Genomic DNA, 15,184 nt, shown 5'->3' on the forward strand with positions numbered 1-15,184 from the left:
ATTTTACTCTAAGTACTGAAGAAGTCACAAAGAATAAAACAAAGAATGTGCCCACTCTCAAAGATCTAACGTATTAGTGGAAGAGATGGAAAACTTATAAGTGAGCAAACGAAAGAATAGGATCATTTAGATAGTGACAAATGCTATGGTGAAAATAACACACAGTAATGAGGTGGAAAGTGACAAGGCGTGGACGATGATCAAGAAGGGCATGTCTAAGCAGGTGGCATTTGAAATAAGACCTGAATGATGAGAGCACACCAGTCTCATAAAGGCCAGAGGGATATGTGTTCAAGCATAGGCAACGAGTGAATGCCCTGAGGGGAACAGGAAGAAGCCAACAGAAGCATAGCTAGGCAGAGGGAGGAGGGAAGGTAGATGGGGAGGTTAGAGAAGTGGGCAGGCCGTGGTAAGGAGTTTGGATCTCCTTCTAAGAGCTGGGAAACCACTGGAGAATTTTAAGTAAGTACATGAAGAATCTGATGTAAGTTCTTCAAAAAGATCATTATGACTATTATGAAAAAATTGAATATGAGGGGATGGATGTGGAAGCAGGTCCTCCAATTAGGGGGATATCACAGTAGTCTATTGTAGAGATGTTGGTAACTAGACAGCATAATAAGAGCAGACATGAAAATCCATGAATATTTACTGAATACAGTTTGTAGTTAGGGGTGATTGGCTGGTAGACTGGCCACAGGAGTGAGGGAAAGACAGAAATCAAGGATGATCCCATTTTCATTTGAGCATATAATAGACAAATACATGAGACAAATGAAGTGGTAAGTGCTGTGAAAATGATGTGATAGGGAGTAATAGGAGAAATCTTTCTATGGAGAGAGTATGGTCATGGAGTGCTCTTGGGAAGCTAGTGTCTGAGCAGAGATCTGATGCATGAGAATGAGTTGGCCAGATGAAGATACGGGGCAAGGGTGAACAGTCCAAGGAGGAAAGTCCGGACATCACAGCAAAGGCTTAGTATAAAAGGAGCCCTTTGTGACTGGAGAAATGCTGTGATATGATTGGAGAGGGAAGCAAGAAGCATAAAATAGCTACTGACTACTTTGTTCCTAGACCTGTATTTAAATCAGCAAATGCATTGATTAGATAAAAAGCTATGAGTGGGAACTGCAAGAAGATCAGTATGGCTGGGGGCACAGTGAAGTTTTTACAATTCCCAGTATTTGGCAGAGTTGATTTGTTTTACCACTTATTTCCAAGGGCCACTTAGAGATCTTTTAATTATGCTTCAAGGTTCCGTATGACTGAGTTAATGAAAAATTCATTTGTGGCTTTTAGTTTTAAATTTAGAATTAATTTTCGGCAAGTCTACCAACAATAATAATCTAGAACACATGTCATGTTCAAAACACTCTCTATTTTCAACATTTTTGTAAGACGACACAAACATTATTCTACTCATTTTATCAATGAGTTAAAATGAGTCATAGAGAAGTTTAGGATATTTGGCCAAAATGAATTCCTGATTAATGGAGGAGTGAGGATTAGAATTCAGGTCCCTCATTTCTTAGTGCAGAATCTTTCTAACAGACCCCTTCTCTATAAACGATGAATCATTGCAGAGAACGATGCTTAGCAGAACAAAATTTTGGACTCTTGGTGTGAGCAAGACTACAGGGAGAAGCTGCAGGGGACAGCATTCTGCACAGGAAAGAATGCTTAAAGGCAAAACGGTGAGGAAGAAGCAAGCTGGGAAATTCAAAAACTGAAAAGAGAATATTGCTTAAGCCTTTCTTCTCCCATTTCCAGTCTTTCCCTTTCCTGGAAAATGCCAATTTTTCTAAGATTAAGAAAAAAATTAAACTTCTGGTCTCTCATTCACATCTACTTTACAACTGGGGAAGTTAGTCCTTTTATTACATCTTTCTTTTTATACTTCTATTCGTTTTAACCTTATAGATTGACTTTGGATTTTGTTTAAAAAAACATTTAGATCTTAAGCATCTGACAAGCAGGGACAGGATCATCTGTGCATTCTGTACAGGATACAGTACGTTGGGTGAATACCTAACAAACATTTTCACAAGGCGATTTGGCTTTTTTTAAGAAAAAAAACAACAAGCAATTATCAAAGGACAATGACTACTTACTGTTGGTTCATTAGCTAATAAATGCCTGGCCAAAGAATATAACCATCATACCTGAAGCTGAGTCTCAACACGTTCAAGTGGGTGCACGTGGGTTTGGAAACTCACATTGGTCATAGATTGTGGCTGACTTGACAAAAAGGAGTGTAGACATAGACTAAAGCATGTGCCAACAATGAAACTCAACTCCTCCTGTTTCTCTTGAAGGAAATCTTTAAAAAGCATTAACCTGAAACTCTGTTGAACAATTCTGCATACTTCTGCTATAAGAGCATTAGATCTTTGTGTGTGCATTGGTCTTTCTGGCAGTGAAGGTGTGAGACCCTTACTTCAAAGTGATCCAATGCCTTGAAAAGACGTTATTTGTTCACATGTTAGAAAAGCAACTCGATTCTTCTCAATAGTCTGTTCAGGATAAGTAGTTCTTCCGCAGTATAAACTTTTGTGACATATGGATAATTGTGAAATTCCCTTTAAGTTCTTTAGTTTCTCCATCTGAAACAAAAGAATATATTCCTTCTTCATCTCGACAATCAATTAACTATTACTATGAGGTGAAAGAATCTCAAATTAATAATAACAAAAAAAGATATAACTCAGAAGATTTAGTTCTGAAATTGAATTTTAATAGCATAGGTAAAAAAGCTAGGTGTGTGTTTAAAATATGTTGATTCTAATAATTTGAAATGTTAATGGTAATGACATAATTATTATTATTACATAGTGTATAGTTATATATTTTAATGTCTATTTGATGTGGTTGAAACAAACTCTAAGATGAAAGCCAACGACCTTCCATTTCTTTGCTCTCCTTCCAAACCCTTCTCCACTGATCACAGCTGCTCACCTGACATGCACCTTCACTGGGTGTCCTGAAAAGACACGTTTGAAAATGGCTTTTCTCTGAGGGAAATGAAATTTCACTGTCTATCTCATGCCCCTTTTCCTCTCTCTGCTTCATGAGCGGTAAAATCAGACAGCATGTTTTGTTGTTCCAACACTGTGAAAAATATTCATCCGGTAAACTGAACATTCTTCATATACAAGTTTTTATCAAAGAAAAAGAACGCTTTTTTTGAAGCTGAGTTTTTTTGGGGGAAAAAATCTAAAAGAAGATTCAATACAGATATGCTGAGTAATAATAAAGAAACGATTATCTCTTCGTTCACATCCTTCTGTTACATCGTATGTGCGTTGCACATCTATTTCTTTCTTTACCAGGGTCTGCTTTGAAGACTGATATACTTTGCATAATTCATTCCTGTCAAATAACTATCTCAAAATATACTTTATAAAAAGTAGAAATGAGCTTTGTATATACTGCAGTGACACTCTAGGAAATAGTTTGGAACCTCACTAAGAATATTGTCAGATTTTGAGAGGGATTTGTTCTAGGCGTGACATAAAATGTAAAACCTGAATTTCCTGCACAAACTTGAAACCAAAATGTCGTATAACCTCTCTGTGTTTTGGACCCAACACGTCTCTGTCTATTTGGATAAAAACTATTGAATGCACATTTTTTGGTGAATTGTCAACAGTGAAGCATGAAAACAGATGTGTTTCTGCTATTTGCATTATTAGGGAACTAGAAGCAGCTGTGCTGGGCTGGTGTGCGAGGGAGGTTCTTAGAGAGGCCTTCACACTCTGGGAGTCGGAAAACCTGGCAGTGTAGACCAGGATTTACATCATGTACATCTTCAAACAAGGTCACTGGGGATGGTTCCTGGGCATTGTTCAGGGCCTCAGTCCTTTCTGGAGTTAGTTTTTCTGGTATCAAAGTTTTGTATGGGAATGCATGCTAAAGCTAGGTAAAGTTACTATGGCCTTAATTTGTGTAAAAACAGAAAGGCTATTTCAGAACTGGGCCTTGTCAGAATTTGAGACTCCACCATTTAAAACAGTGACTGTAGTTTATCGCATTTGGGATTAACAAGACAAACTAATGATAGTGCTTCAGTATAGTTCTGCTAAGGCTATCTGGAGAAGCAGGACCAAATATTTCTAGACACAATACACACTGGGGATGAAACCCAGCATGTTTGGTGAAAGAAAAATAAATCAAAGTATAAAAACAGAGTCTTCTTTTAGGCACTTGCTGACCTGACAGTAACCATATGGTAAGGTTTTTGCAATGAATTGATGGTTTTTGCGCAGAAGGGCTATTTTTGGTTCACTTTGGGAAATTTGTCACAGTAGTTCGTTTGTCTCAAGCTGCCTTCTGTAGGAGTCTGGCGTTTGTGTTTGTGTGTGTGTGTTTGTGTGTGGGGTACTTATATATGTGCTTATGTACTCATCCTGCCTTTGTATAGAGCAGAAATTATTCCTTGGCGAAGAGAACAGAGACAAAACGTGAGAAAGATATAACTGGATTTCTCTGCATTGATCTGAAGTTTGAACTGATGTTATGTTGGTGACAAGGGTAAGAAAGATTAAAGTGAAGAGAGTGATATGAGAGGACAGTGACATATTTAACTCTATACAAATTTTCTAAGCACTGCATTTATTAACAGTATCTTGATAAATTTTCTGGAGGGAAGGAATAAGACCAAGAATGAATATGATTATATGGGCTATAAATTATCAGACAAACAACTAAATTCAAAAAAGTACACCTTGAGCTTTCAAATAAAGATGCCGTACTTTCTTTAGGGACCTGTATGAGCACAGCTCAGTGCTGCAGCCTTAGAATGTGCAAGGTAAAGAAGTAGCTGCAGGTGTTTCTAATAAGAAATGAAATTCTGTAGTGTCTTCGCATTTATTTTCACAAACTATCTGTGTGCCGGAATCTCCTAAAACCCTTTGATGTGTTCCCCCTCTTGTTATAGACCTCAAAAGAATCAGATGGTAAAGTAGTTTTAAAAGAAGAAGGAGGAAGAAGAGAAAATTTAGGGATGGGTTCCAAAAAGCCTTGGTTTAAACTCTGAAACTGCTGCCCACACACGCAATCACGGACAGCTACTCAGAGAGTCTTTCTTTCTCAGGTGAAATAGTTTGGATTCTGCAAGTTCAGCTCATGTGTTAATTTTAATTTTCATAACATTCCTTTTTTCTCTATCTCTGTCTGTCTCTCTCTTTTTCTCACTCTCTCTCTTTTCCCTTTTTTTATGGTTTTCAAACCATACTACTACTGGCTTATATTTGACTAAGCTCAGAAAAACTTAGTATGAGAAAATGGTTTAAACATTACAACCATGGAATGGTTATTTGGAATGTCGGTTCAAATGTGCTAGATGTTTGATCAACTATAAAAGAAGTGTTATTTAAAAATTAGCACAAATTTGGTCAAATCCTGTTGGTTTTTAAAGTCCAATTTTCAAAAATAACTATGTCCAGATTGCCCCTCCTGAACATTTTGGACTGATATGGACTGAATGGGAACTCAGGGACCTCCACTCTGCAAGAGCAGGAAGTAATGGCCGATGCCAAGGGAGGGTAAGGAGGCAGCCTCAGACTGTGCTTTCTCCAGTTTGCACCTCCTAGAAGAGAAGGAAATGACAGCAACCTAACCCCACAGCAGGGCCTGCTTGGCTCAACTTCTAAGTTGTTACCTTGCTTCCTCACTTGTGTCCTGCCTTCTTGCCAGACATTTAACCCCCATTTCTTTGGGCTTGATCTAAATCTTGTGTAAGTGCAGAGAAGGCAAAGATAGCAGCAGATCCCAAACCTTGCCCACTCACAACTTCTTTACACTCAGCTGCAAAACTGAGTCCATGGTGTAAAAATCCCTCAACTTACTTTTTCCTAATTCTGATACATTGACTTGCATGCCCACCCACCAGTAGATGTGATCAAGGTCATGGTGACCTCATGTTCAAGGTCAATCTCTCCACTATGCTTATGATTTTCTCTCTTTTTGGAATGGGACCTTACTCCATTGGTTATCACCCCCAACACCTTCAATCCTCTTCTCTTCACCTTTGCCGTTGGTCTATATTGTCAACAAATCTCTCCTAACCTTAAAAAAGCCCAATCTTGACCCTATTTCCTCCTCTTGTTATTGCCCTGTCTTTCTTCTTTCCTTCCGCTGCAAATATCAGAGCAATATTCGCTTACTCTTCTCATCACTTCCCCATTCCCTCTTCAAGCTACTGTAATCTGGCCTCGTTCCCGCCACTTGGAGCAATTCTCTTACACCACTCCGTTGTTTCTCATTTACTTCTCTGACTTTCCTTCTTGGTTTCAGCAGAGGCTTCTTTTCCTCCGCCTTCCTCTAAAATTTTGATGAGCCTCAGATTTTCTTCTTACAATGTAAACTTTATCTGAGAGACATCAATTTTAAGACTTTAATCTTAAAAGCTTTTCGCTAAAGAGTCCTCTAATCGATTTCTCCGGTATAGTCTTCTCCTGAGAGAAAGTATCTTATATTTACCTCTTCTGGATATTTACACCTGGAATTCATACAGGATCTTTCATCTCAATATCTCCCAAATGAAGCTGTCTCCTTTCTCTGCTCCTCGTGTGATTTCCTTGGCTATGCCTTCTCTCTCTCATCCACGCTATTACAACCAAACCACCACCAACTCCTACAGACTTTAAATAGTTCTCGATGTAAATATTTCTCGATGTTGTTTTTACTCTCTCATCATCTCTTACCTGGATTACTATAATAATCTTCTAGCCAGTCTCCCTGTCTCAAAATTTTTGTTCTCTAAATCTATCCTTCATACTGTTATCAGAATGGACTATCAAAAATCAATTTTCTACCACGCTATTCAAACCATAAAATAGACCTATTTGACTTGTATATAAACTTTCCATCATCTGGACTCTGCTACATTTTCACTCCTATTTCCAGTCTCAGTTTGTTCAACCACCACATTTCTCTTGCCTTCATGCCCTTATTTCTGCTGTTTCCTCTAACCGAATCATCCTTCTCTCATATCTTCATCTAACTTTTGCTCACCTTTCAAAGTATCCCTTCTTTACAATGCCTTCCTGACTACCCCTCAAGATCTCCACCCTCCTGGATGGGTATTATTTCTTTTTTTTAAGATTTTTTATTTTTTCCTTTTTCTCCCCAAAGCCCCCCGGTACATAGTTGTATATTCTTAGTTGTGGGTCCTTCTAGTTGTGGCATGTGGGACGCCACCTCAGCGTGGTTCAATGAGCAGTGCCATGTCCGAGCCCAGGATTCGAACCGACGAAACACTGGGCCGCCTGCAGCGGAGCCCGCGAACTTAACCACTCAGCCATGGGGCCAGCCCCCTCCTGGATGGGTATTATTTTTGCTGGTGATTTGGGGCCTCACAGTATCTGCTAAATATTGGAAGCCAGCCAGGTGGCAAAGGTCAGATTAAGGGCGTTTGTTTCTCATCCAAGGCAAATGTTTCAAACAGCTTCTAGGAAGTATCCATTATACTGAGAAGGTGGGATGGGAGAGTAGAACACAGAAACTAGTAAATTAAAAAACAGTAATTTCAGGTTTTAAAATTATGTCCAAAACTTTGGCTTGGTTACTCCCAAATGGAATTGAGTAGGAGCAAAAACATTGGCAACGTATTGAGTTTTTGATGACATTGCGTTGTCAAGGCATCTACGAGCTAAGTTTACAAAGACTTATTGTTCAAGCTGTAAATCAGATCATTCTGTACCAGAAGAAATCATACTGCAAAAGCTCGGCAGCCCTCAAATATACTTCAGAGGTGCCACAGACACAGAAGACAAAGCCATGAGCTCCTTACAGAGAGAAGAATCAGAGGCAATCAGACTGACTATACAAGGAACTTACTCTAAGGTAGGGAATCTTTGCAGTTCTTACCCAAGAGACTCTTGATAATCTCTATGGACAGATGACTGTTTAGTCTTTCCCTTTTTTCCTTGTTTTAAATTAGAGACTTTATGACAGTCATCCTAGTCATATTCCACCATTATAAATTTGGTACGTCGGTGTGTGTGGGGAGGACATATAACTTGTCTTTTATTTTATAGGTTGCCAGATGCTGAATGAGTCTTGGAGAGGGCTTGAATGTGCTCCATGTGTAAGAAATGTGCCACTGATATTTGGTTAGACAAAAGGGTGGACTGTGGGAGAGATGGTTAATTGATCCCCAATACGTGTTCTCTTCATCTGTGGGAATCGAATTTTACCTCTTACAAGGTCATCCAAAATAAAGAGTACATTTTCTAGCTTCTCTTGAGTCTGGTTGTGGTTATGTGATTCAATTCTGGCTTTTAGAGCAGAAATAGTGTGTGTTTCCAGAATTTTCCCTTAACGGGATGTCCTCTCCTTACTCCCTTTGCCTTTTCCAGTTATGGGAAGGAGGGGGTTGGGCCATCAATTGAATACAAGATGGAAGCCACATGTTGTGAACATTAGAGCAATGAAATAGAAGGCGCCTTTGTTTTTGATGCTCATGGAGCTACCATGCAACCCAAGACTCAATTGGTGTCTCTTTCTATCCGAGCACCAAACTTATATGATAACTAATGTAAATTAAATGAAGATACATTTTACAAAAAGAATCTAATATAATTAATTCAGCTTTATTATTAAACCATGTGGTCATTTGGAGAGCTTATGTGTTTTTCAGTTTTTCAAAAGTAGTTCCAAACTTCCCCTGGAATCTGCAACATCAAAGTCATACATGCAGAGTTATTTTTCTCTTCACCCATCTTCATTTTACTTGGAGAGGGGGGTGAGGTGGGATGTGGATTGATGTGAGGCAGAATTAGAGGACAGATGAAAATGAATTTTCAGTTCCCACTCTCCTCTCTTTGGATATGTATTTGTTATGCCTCATTTGCATTGAGATAGTAGGTACTCATATCACTGCATATTTTGGTAAAATTTATGACGGTCAAAATTACCAAGAGATTAACTTTAAGGGAACATAAAAATGATGAAATGTGTAGGTAATTTGAGAGATATAGGGAAAGGGTAGTAGTAAGCACATTTATGAGGGAGCTGGAATAATGAAGGCTGGAATTTCCTTAGCCATGGAAATCTAGAAAATTCTAAGGGCCATTACATTTGAGCCTGGTGGATATATCGCCAGAAAATCGGATATTTCTCTTTTCCTTATCCATGCACTCTCCTTTCCTGGCCTGGGAGGTTATTTTAGATGATCTGGGTGGGCTCTAAATGCCATCACATGTATCCTTCTAAGAGAGAGGAGACGGAGATTTGACACACAGAGAAGATGATGTGAAGACAGAAGCAGAGATTGAAGGGTTGTAGCCATAAGCCAAAGAATGTCAAGGCATGCTGGACGTCACTAGAAGCTGGAAGACTCAAGGAATGGATTTTCCCCAGAGCCTCTGGAAGGAGCATGATCCTGCCCCACCTTTGATTTTGAACTTCTGACCTCTAGAACTGTGAGAGAATAAATTTCTGTTGGTTTAAGTCACCAAGGTTGTGGTAATATCTTGCAGCAGCCGCAGGAAATTAACACAATGGGCAAGTTATAACTGTACAGTATACATTGAATTGGCTTCTTTTACATAAGTGTATATACCAAGTTTACTCACTCATTCACTTTACTCATCCAGCAACTACAGTTGTTTTCTGGTAATTGGCTGTGTGTGTGTGTAGTCATGCTGACTTTGTCTTTTCAGTATTTGAACAGACAGCGTGATGCTATGGTGGCCTTTTCTACGTGCCTCATTCTTTCCTGCTGTTCATGACTTCAGTCTTTCTACTCACTTTCTGTCAAAAAAAATAAAATAAAAAGCTATGACTAAGTTAATTACTTGAAGTAGTTTCATCTATTAGCCCTGTTCTTTGCTGATACATGCAAGCACAATTACTACTCCACCTGGCCTGGCAGTATGACAGACATTTGATGGATGAAAGGTTTTACAGTGTATTTTATTCTTCTAAGCATTGCACAGGCCCTTATTGGGTCATATCCATAACAAATACACCATATGTTTTAAGGAAGGAAATAGCTGAGATTTAGAAGTCAGCAAGCTGGTCTACAGACAAGAGCAGGCAAGGCCTCTGCTGTCATTAACCTATGTTCTACTAGAAGAGAACAAAAAGAGAGGGATGGGTACAAGAGAGGTATGGATAATATTTGACAAGTATTAAACCAAAGTGTTTTTATCCCTCTCCCCCATAAACCATGTTTGATCAGTGAGTCTGTTGGTGTGGCCCATGGAAAAAGGGTGCTGACAAATACCACTTCAGAAAGAAACAAGACACGAGGTCGTGACAGTCTGTGTTACGAAGTAGGCAGCCAGCCTATCGCCATGGCCCAATAGCTTATGGGCAGAAAAAGAGCAAGAAACGATGAGACAGTAATAGGGGACTGAGATAATCAGCCACGGGCTTTTAAGGGAGGAGGGCATGAGGGCTTTGGCCCCACTCCCCATTAGGTCTCTAGGAAGAGCCCAATGAACAGAGTGGCCACACAAAAATGTGGAATGGCCCGCACTGGGTAAGTGGGTGGAGTGGCATAGACGGGCTGAAGCAGAATTTTCCTTTTTTTCCTGAGGCTCTCCCAGGTCCTATGTAACGTAAATGCTGAGTTGGCAGCCTAGTCGCTGGCCAAGCCAAGCAGACTCAACCACAAGCTCATTAGGTATAGATGTTAGCAGTAGACTCCAGCAGAAAGCACAAGGATGGGACTGAGCTAACCACAGCTCACTGATCCAGCCAGGATGCTAACAAAGCAGCATAGGATGGTGGCTAAAGGCACGAGTTATGGAGCAGACTGCCTGGGTACAACTCCTGGCTCTGCTATTCACAGTGTAGTAATTTTGCACAAATAGCATTGCCTTCCTTTGCCTCAGTTTCTCTAATTGTGAAACTACGGTAATAAAAGTATTTACCTTATAACACCGTTGCAAGGATTAAGTTAAGCAATGCTTATAAGCCGCTTAGAACCATGCTGAGATTATAATATTTATTAAAAATGATTGAGTTACCCAAGAACGAGCATGAAGCCAGAGATTCCCCTTTCCATATTGTTTTGGGGTGAGAGAAATCTCTCTCCCTTCTACTCAGGGAAATCAAGGAGTTGAGGAGATACATGTAAAAGATGGCATAATTATACCAAACCGAATCTAAAGTGATATCTAACCAATTGGATCGAATATGTTTTAAAGTGGAATATAATTCAAATAATTTCTTTTTCATTTTTCCTTGCTGCTAGTTGGTGGAATCAGGGACAGGCTCATGGGGAAGACTAGATTAGTTAATAGACTAAGAAAAGAGACTATTTTTCTTTTTTGCCTTTATAAATTATAGTGTAGGTAAATATCTGGCTCTGGGCCTCGGGTAAACAAATGAACGTTTTCTGGTAGTAATGATTTGTAACAAAACCCCAAGTGGGTAAAGTCAGGTATAATGACTGTATAGTAACTATCCCAGCATTGTTCTAAATTGATTACATACGTGGCTTAATTTAAAGTATTTATACTTTACATGTATAAAGTCATGTTTAATAAGAGAACAACAGGACCAGGGAAGAACTCCTTGAGAAGGCAACATTGGGGTTTAAACTTGAAGTTAAGAAAGGGTCAGGCTTACTTATATTTGGAGGAAGAGCTTTTCAGATGGAACAGCAATGCAAAGGTCCCGAGGCCAGAATGAATTGCTGTTGTTTTAGGAATGGAGGGAAAGCCAAAGTGGCCAGAATGATGGAGATCAAGACACATGTCATGGAAAGATTTATAGGGTATGATAGGGAGTCTGGGTTTTATTCTAAAAGGAATGAGAAACCACGGGATGTTTTAAATCAAGGAGTAAGGTGATCTGACATACATTTTTACAAGTCACTTCTTTGCAAGGAAAATGAGTTGTAAGGGGACATAACTGGAAGAGAAGTAGACTATGAGGCAATCTAGACAAGTGAACCTGATAGTTTGGACTAGGACAATGGCAGTGGAGATGGAAAAATGTGGATAGACATAGAATATATTTTGAAGTGGAGCCAACAGTTTCTGCTGATGTATTGTATGTAAAGTTGAGAAATCGAGGACAATTTCTTGATTGTTGGCCCTAGCCTGGATGAATGAAAGCAAATACACTGTACTGGGATCAGGAAGAACCATTTGGGGTTGTGGCCACAGGAAAGGGCAGGCATCAAAGATTCTGCTTTGGACATATTTAGTTCAAGGTGTTTAGTTCATAGCTGAGTGTTGATATCAAATGGACAAGTAGTATGAGTGCGTGTGGAGCTCTGGATGAAGGTCATGGCTTGGGCATATAAAATCAGGTGTCACCAGCCTTACAGAGACATTTAAAACCAGTAGACAAGGAACAATCATTTAGAGAACATAGATAAAGGAGAGGAGAGGGGTTGGAGTCTATTTACGACCAAGCAAAACCTAAAATAAAACACAACAAATAAAGAAAAAATGTTTCTCTAGCCATCTTTCTCTCATGTATTTGTAAATGCACTGGAAAAGTTCATGAAGAACACAAGTGTAACTTGTAACACTGATTCTGTGATGGATGTGGCATTGGAGGTGATTGAAGGAAAATATTTTCTTTTTGCTGTATGCATTTCTGTATTGTTTGAAGATGCCTCACTTGAATATACTAATCATTTCTTTTGTCATTAAAACAAAACACTTGGAAACCATCATAGGTAATACATGTCCATTATAAACAATGTAGAAAATGATACCAAGCCCAAAAAATAAAGGAAAAATCATTCATAACCATATCTCAAAAGTAATCACTTAACATTTCAGCATATGGACTTTTCCTTATGTAAATATATTTGAATGTAGACCCTTAAATATTGTATTTTTGTATTTAGAGGTAGAATCTTAAGTACTTTATTTTCAGTTTTTCACAGAAAATGTTTTCCAGAGTTCGTGTTATTAATCTCCGTTCTAACTCACGGCAATTTTCTTCAACTTCCATGTTTTGATACCACTTATATCTCTAACCCAGACTTTAATCCTGTGAACCATCCCCCTCCGTCCTTTGCCACCACGTAACTTCACTTGGGTATTTTCTAGGAAGCCCGGATTCAATGGATCAGACTTGAAATTTATCAGTTTCTACAATCTCCACATTCTGAGTTTTGGTAAATGGCACTGTTACCTACCAAACTAGAATTTTGGGGCGAGTTCTCATCCTTGATCTGTCTCATTCCCTTGTTCTACATACCTAAGTAGTTACCATGTTCTGCAGATTCTACATCCTGTGTGACTCTCAAATCTGAATTCAACTGTCCTCATTGCCACTGCTTCAGTGCAAGCCTTGAAATATTTTTTAATTGTATGACAGCTGTTTAATTCTTTTCTTATCCTGCTATAACCTAATTGTTTTAGAAAAGTAAATCTGATTATTGTCGCTCCATTATTCAAAGGTCCACACTGACCACCCGTTGCCCTCTGTACGCAAGTTGGACTCCATCCTATGGCACACAAGTCATTTCATGATGGGGCTCCTCTGCCTTTCGTGCCTTGTCTCTCATCATGTTCCTCCTTGCACCTTCAACCCTAGACTCACAAATGTACCTGCAGTTCCCAGAACATATTCCAGCCCCAAATTTGCCTATAGTTCTTGATAGAATACCTGGCACCAAATAGTCATTCCATACATACTTATTGAATACAAGAATATAAGCTTAAGGAGGCTCTCAGAGCTTATAGTGTGGACATGTGAAATGGTGGATTGTGTAGATGAGAAATTCACATGAAAAGGGAGCTGTATCCAAAGGATTCAGAAGAAGGAAGGAATATTTGAAATCACAGAGGTGCAGTGTCCAGAGATTCATATTCTATTCCCATGCTGCCCTACAGAGACGTAATGGGAGCTAAGTAGATTATTTTAAACTTTCTAGCAGCCATATTAGAAAATGAAAAGAAACAGGTAACAGTAATTTTACTAAGATAACCCATTTAAGCCAACATTTTCATTTCAATGTGTAACTGATATTAAAATAATTAAGATATTTTACATTCCTTTTTCATAATAATTGCTTGGACTCCAATGGAATACAGCACATTTCAATATAGAGTAGTCACATTTCTAGGGCTCCATAGTCACACGCAGATAGTGGCTACTGTTGTGGACAGCACAAGTCTAACATCTACAGAGAGGAAGGAGGGGAAAAGTTATCACTGGGGTAAGACAGCATGTGTCCAGAAGTTCAAGTTTGAAGGATTTAGGGACACTGTATTTCACAACCTGTGGGTGAGACTAAAATGAATCAGAGAAGTTGAAAATATCGATGAGAGTAAAAGATAGGAAGAAACTTTATGGTGAAGAGTGACAGTAATAATCCTGACATGGAAATGGGAAATCCAGAACTGGTAGTTGTGTTACTATGGTACAAGAAAACAAAATACAGCTCCTCCAGATAGGTTATCAAAAAGTTTATGTATTTAGACTTTGCCAAAGGCTGAGTGACTTTTCTGTTTTTTCTGGTTTACTTTTTGTCACCTCCGTGGAAAAAATTTACCATTTCAGAGGTTCTTATAATTTCTTATATATTTAATGGCATTTCTCATTTGTCGGAACTCAAAATCCAAAGTAGTGGTTTCCATTTTTGTCACCTTGACTTATGAGTGAGTCAAAATCTCCAAAATAGTACAGGGTGGCAGCGATCACTAAGCAGGACCTGATGACAGTACCTCTCTCTCCCTCAGTAAATAGGCTGTGAGCTCAGAGCACAATGCGGAACCCTGGCACCTTTCTGCGATAAAGACACTAATTATAGTGAGGTGGGGCGCTGTTCGTTTACATCCTCTGCTACTTCTGAAGAAACAGGAGCAACGATGTGTCAGAACCGATAAGAGGCGCTCAGAAACAGGTTGCCTGGTTTTTCTCCATAGGGAGTACACATCTGTGACTGAAGCCATGTTAGACTTCTTGGGAAAAACTCAAGACACAATCTTTATAGAGGAATTTCTTTTTCTTTTTTTTGCTTTTAAAGATTGGCACCTGAGCTAACAACTGTTGCCAATCTTTTTTTTTTTTCCCCTGCTTTTTCTCCCCAAATATCCCAAGTACACAGTTGTATATTTTAGTTGTGGGTCCTTCTAGTTGGGGCATGTGGGATGTCGCCTCAATGTGGCCTAATGAACAGTGCCATGTCCGCGCCCAGGATCCAAACCGGCGAAACCCTGGGCCGCGGAAACGGAGTGCGCAAACTTAACCACTCGGCCAC

The 15,184-nt window shown here is 39.2% G+C and overlaps 2 long non-coding RNA genes across 2 annotated transcripts in view; both read left to right on the top strand.

The window, feature by feature from the left end:
* The first annotated feature begins 388 nt into the window (after positions 1 to 388).
* The window catches only part of LOC103556482 (uncharacterized), a 61,512-nt gene continuing 46,716 nt past the window's right edge, over positions 389 to 15,184 (top strand). Inside the window, exon 1 of the long non-coding RNA XR_011522060.1 lies at positions 389 to 462. This is a non-coding gene — a long non-coding RNA (uncharacterized lncRNA). The remainder of the gene's footprint in view (positions 463 to 15,184) is intronic.
* On the top strand, positions 7,707 to 8,240 carry LOC139073392 (uncharacterized). The gene is made up of 2 exons (XR_011522063.1): positions 7,707 to 7,845; positions 8,040 to 8,240. It is a non-coding gene; the product is annotated as an uncharacterized lncRNA (long non-coding RNA).

The sequence above is a fragment of the Equus przewalskii genome, chromosome 9 (genome assembly GCF_037783145.1).
Source record: "Equus przewalskii isolate Varuska chromosome 9, EquPr2, whole genome shotgun sequence".
NCBI classification, from domain to species: Eukaryota; Metazoa; Chordata; class Mammalia; order Perissodactyla; family Equidae; genus Equus; species Equus przewalskii.